Source organism: Palaemon carinicauda, chromosome 41 (genome assembly GCF_036898095.1).
Source record: "Palaemon carinicauda isolate YSFRI2023 chromosome 41, ASM3689809v2, whole genome shotgun sequence".
Lineage (NCBI taxonomy): Eukaryota > Metazoa > Arthropoda > Malacostraca > Decapoda > Palaemonidae > Palaemon > Palaemon carinicauda.
The window spans coordinates 3,456,888-3,462,942 of NC_090765.1; the positions used below are offsets into that span (position 1 = coordinate 3,456,888).

The 6,055-nt window shown below is 32.3% G+C and overlaps 1 protein-coding gene across 1 annotated transcript in view; it reads right to left on the reverse strand.

The window, feature by feature from the left end:
• Positions 1-6,055, reverse strand: part of LOC137632570 (uncharacterized) — a 261,407-nt gene that overhangs the window by 70,782 nt on the left and 184,570 nt on the right. The gene's annotated exons all lie outside the window — the stretch shown is intronic.

The window sequence follows — 6,055 nt, forward strand, 5'->3', positions numbered from 1 at the left end:
GGGGGTTGGCATAAAGGCGTAAGGTTGCCACAGATTACACTCACGGATGCGTACCCATGAAACAAGAGACAAACTCTCTCAGTTAGCTCTGCCCGCCTTTGTCTTTGAAATAAAAAAAAGATAGAATCCAACAATAGAGCCCTCGAGAATCTTCCAAAATATGTGGCACATAACAATTGCGTATTTTCTCACAAACATGATGCAATACCTCATAAAAATATAAATGAACCTTACATAAGCCCTTGTTCATAACTCGTACAGTCATATAACACTCTTAAACAGTTACATAAAACTTCGTAGCAAAAATACGTGAAACAAAAAGTTAATTCTTAAAAATAACGTAAATTTACATTTACAAGCTTGAATGAAGAATACAATGAAATTAACGACGAAAGTCTTACGTAATTCACAAAATAAACTTAAGAGCTTGCTAACCTCTTCAATGCACATATGAAAACAAATAAAATCATGAATAAACTACTGTATTTATTCTACACTAGACCAGCTTTGTAATAATATATATATATATATATATATATATATATATATATATATATATATATATATATATATATATATATATATATATAATATAATATAATATAATTATATATATGTATATATATATATATGTTCATATATATATATATATATATATATATATATATATATATATATATATATATATATATGTATATATATAAACAGAGCTGTCTAGTGTTGCGTGAGTACATGTTCAAGAGAGTGATACTTGGTAAATCTGATGTCTTTGTCCGGCTCCCCCGCTTCCCAGTTCTTTGGGAAGTTTCTGAAAGTAGCTAAGTTTCATATATAAAGGCGACACCCAGGGTTAGATAAACAGATAGCGATTTCCAGCCTTAGGACAGCCATCTTCGCCTCTCTCCCTCTTGCACGCAGCTCAGAGTATTGTTTTAAAAGTGTTCAGTACCTATAGTGTGTCCTCTCCAAAGTGATTTTTTTGCCCCCGCATATATCGTGTGTAGTGAGTACTTACAAAAATTCTCTTAAGAGTTTTTGTAAACGGCCCTGTAGGAAGATTAGGTATTTGCATTGTTATCTGGTTATCTATTTTTCATCGTACCAAACTTAAATATCGTATTCAGATTGTTTCAAGTGAAACAAGTGATTGTATAATTTTCATAAGTGTTATTCTTTTTTCTTAGTCTAGGGTTTATTCAGATATAATAGTTCAAGACAAGTCATTGTATAATTTTCTGATTGTAACATTTTTGTCTTAATCTAAGTTTTGTTCAGACTTAATACTTCGAGTTATTTATTTTCTTGTTAATGTTAATTCTTTCAAAGTGTTGTAATTGATATAGAATATATATTTTTTTGTAAAGAGTTTATTATTCCAATCACCATTGTTTAAAATAGTTACGCTCGTGTCCTGTTAATGAACCGTAGTAAGTTTATTCGTAATAATAATTACCCAGTTTAGTTTTGAGAGTACTTAAGAGACCTTTGGATATTCCGTGTTTTATATATTGCTGTTAAAGTGTAACAGTTTTAATGTAAAAGCAAACAAGTGAGTTTGGAATTCGAGAGGTTGATTGACTTGCCAGTCGTAGTATATATTATATTATATGTTTGGTTCCCAGTAACGAGCCATCATCGTATAATATATTTTTGGTGCCCAGACCCGGGAGCCATAATCATATAATATATATATATATATATATATATATATATATATATATATATATATATATATATATATATATAAATATATATATACAGTATATATATATATATATATATATATATATATATATATATATATATATTATACTATAGTCCTATGTCTGGGAACCAATAATATAATATTACATATATAACGGCTGGCAAGCTACACAACCCTCTCGAGTTTGAATATCACCTGTTTGGTTTTACATTAAATCTGTCACACTTGAAAATATTAATACCCGAACTCTGAGACAATTATATAACTCCCAGGTGGCAATATATAAAACAATTAATATCCATAGGTCTCTTAAGTACACTCAAAACAAAACTGGGTAATTATTCTTATGATTTATTCAAAGGACTTCTTACTTCAATTCATTAACAGGATGCAAGCGAGTATGAAATAAACACTGGTGATTGAAATAATACTCTCTTTACAAAAATAAATATATTTTGTATAGATTACAACACTGAAAAGAATGTACATAAAAGAATAAATCTCTTGAAATATTAAGTCTGAGCATAAACTTAGATTAAGACAACAGAAATATTACACTCTGAGAATTATATATTCACTTGACTCGAAACATTAAATCTGAATAAACCTTAGAGTAAGACAAAAGAAATAATTACACTTGCAAAAATATATAATCACTTGACACGAAATATTAAATCTGAATAAAACCTTAGACTAAGACAAAAGAAATAACTATACTCGGAAAATTACATAATCACTTGACTACGAATATTAAAACTGACTAAAACCTTAAACTAAGACAAAAGAAATAATTACACTCTAATGCTTGAACTCTTAAAGAAATTACATAAAGTTTCTGATAAACTTGCTAATTTCACGTATTTACTTGTACAGGGCCAGTTACAGAAATTTACACAATGCCAACACTCTCCACAACACAATGAATTTAAAATCATCAGCCAAAATTTACAGCAACGTTTTAACTCACTAAACACGATATATGCTGGGGCAAAAAATCACTTTAGAGAGGACACACTGTGACTAGAGGTACTAGAGGGATAGTGAGGGATTAACTTTGGCTCTTTCACAGGACGGCTGTTTCTCTTCTACCCCACACATCCCTAGGGACACCTATATAAGACTTAGCTACTTCCAGAATATTCTAGGTTCGAGACCTGGAAGCTTGAGGGTTAGCCTAAGGGAGTCGGCAGAATTACCAACTAGATAAAAATTCAGGAATACGAACCTTGGTTTCAGGCAACTCTCGGACGCATACCAAAGCAACAGCGAGACGACTCCCTCTCAGCTAGCTCCACCCACCCTTTGTCCTCAAAATAAAAAAAAAAATAAGATCTAACACAAGGGTTTTCGAGAACCTTTCAAAACACGTGGCACATTAATTGCGTATTTTCTCACAAACATGACGCAATGCCACATAAAAATATAAAAATTTTTACATAAGCCCTTGTTCATATCTCGTTTGGATCATAAAACACTCTTGAACAAATTTACGTTAGACTTCGTAACAAAATGCGTGAAATAAAATTATTTCTTAAGAATAACGTAAATTTACATATACTGACTTGAATGAAAAATGCAATGAAAATAACGACAAAAGTCTTATGTAATTTACATAACAACATTATACTTACATGAGAGGAACTCATCTTAAGAGCTGGGTATTCACCTCTTCAATGTACATATGAAAACATAAATAAAATACCTGATCAACTTATTTACTCTACACTAGACCAGCTTAGCTCTCCCCATCCCTCGGTTATGGAGGAGAGGAGTAGTCATACCCTGGTAAGAGGGGGATGCGTGTGCGTGTTTACCTGACTAAATATTTAGCCATTTTTGACGGGTCCTGCACAATAGTGTGTGTGTATATATATATATATATATATATATATATATATATATATATATATATATATATATATATATATATATATATATATATATATAAATATATATATATATATATATATATGTATTTATATGTATATATATATATGTATGTATATATATATATATATATATATATATATATATATATATATATATATATATATATATATATATATATACATTACCACTGTATGTCCTGCGTGTCGTAGGAAGTGACTAAAAGGACAGCTGCGGCCTTGTAACCTTACTTTTTAACAAAATGCCAGGACCACTTCCAATAACTGTGAAAACTGCTGCCTTGCAGTTGAACTATTTAGTTGAAGGCTAGGCCCACTTCCAATACCTGTGGATGACTGTAAGAGCTTGCGATCGTAAAAACCCTCTGGCAAATTATGAACCATGCCTGATGCTCTTCAGAGCTTTTGTAGATTTAGAGAGGGCTTATGACATAATACTAAGAGGAGTGATGCTTTGGTACCGGAGAAGCTGGTTAGAATAGTAGAAATGATATACAAAAGAACAGCTGTTGGAAAAACAGAAACCTTTGAAGTTAGTGTTGTATTACACCAGGGGTCAGCATTAAGCCCGTTTTCATTTGTGTTGGTCTTAGATGCGTTAAGTGAAGAGATCAGAAATGAGGAGTTGTGTGAGTTGCTATATGCAGATGATTTGGTGATTACAACTGAAAATGAGGAAGAATTACAGCGAAGGGTGGTAGAGTGGCAAGAGACATTAAGAAGGGGTGGTTTCAGGGTAATTGTGGTTAAGACTGAACCCATGGTTAGCAATAAGGAAGTTTGGGACAGGATAGCTATAGTGAAAGTTGAGGAGCAATTATAAAACAGGTAGAACAATTTAGATACTTGGGATCTGCTATAAATCAGGAGAGAGGATGTGAGGCTGAAGTTGAGAATAAGATAAAAGTAACATGAGGAAAGTGGAGGGAGGTAGAAGCAGTAATAGGTGATATGAAAATGATAATCAAGGTAAAAGTCAAGATCTACTGTATAGCACAGTAATAAAATCAGTGTTAACTATGGATCAGAAACTTGGGCTTTAAGACAAAAAGATGAAGCAAGGCTTGAGAGAACACTGATGAGAATGCTAAGGTGGGTTATGGGAATATCACTTTGAAAGATTGGAAAAAAGATGAAATAAGAATGGCAGGTATCGTAAAGATTACTGAGAAGATAAGAGTATCACAACTGAGATGGTGTGGGGACGTGTTAAGGAAGGATGGTGGTGAGGAAGTGCTTGGGAGGAGAGGATCAAGAGGAAGGCAATAAATTAGATGGCGAGATAAAGTGAAGAATGATATAGAGAGAATAAGTTTGGTGGAAGAGGAGGGCTTTGATCGAAGGCATTGGAGAGGGGGCATAAGGCAACCAACCTCTTAATGTAGGGATAACGGTGTAGATGTGGAACAAGAAGATATGAGAGAGAGAGAGAGAGAGAGAGAGAGAGAGAGAGAGAGAGAGAGAGAGAGAGAGAGAGAGAGAGAGAGAGAGAGAGAGACGGTACATACTTCTTGTTACTCCTTTGTGTAATATATATATATATATATATATATATATATATATATATATATATATATATATATATATATATATATATATATATATATATATATATATATATATGTGTGTGTGTGTGTGTGTGTGTGTGTGTGTGTATGTATCTTTCTAAAATATGTAGTTTAGGAAATACGAAACATCGATGCACCTGCTGCAGTGGAATGACGTCACTTGTATTAACAGTAACCCTTATGATTCATTAAACAGAAAGAATCATGGCGGTTCATTCTGATATTGTTTCTTTTATTTCTCGTTGGTTAGACTTAATTTCAATATTAACAGTATGTAGCGACAATTTCTGTGTACATATCGCTCTTATCGAAGGGAGTGAACAGATCAATTATTATAATAAGTAACCATTCATTACCAGTAAATGTGGTTAGAAATGCTACTATAATTCTGTTTATAAATTATTGTATTTGCTATTCAGTTTATCAAATCATTTCCCTTAAATGTTAGGATAAGATATGTTTAATCAAAACAATTTTTCTATGTGCACAGTACCAAAAGTTCGTTAAGTAGGTAGTGGTAAGTGCGCATGAAATAGTATTGTCTTTCGTATGTAACTTAATTCATGCATTGCTTTCATGAAAAAATTAGGCATATTTCCTCGTACATTTTTATTAAGATTTGTTATTAACTTAAAGTTTCAAAACGCAGTACAGTGTTATAAATAAATTATTGCTACGATTCCGACAATCGATCAAAAAATTCCTGCATCCTATTGGAAAACAGTTGGTCACTACCACCTCACTCCGTCCTCCAACTACCTGGTGGTGTGGTCACTATCGACTCTGATGAAGATCTGGCAACGTCGCACAGGTAAACGAGATACCAATGCATCAATTTGCGCCAAAAATCTTCTCTTATGAATGATCTATTACAG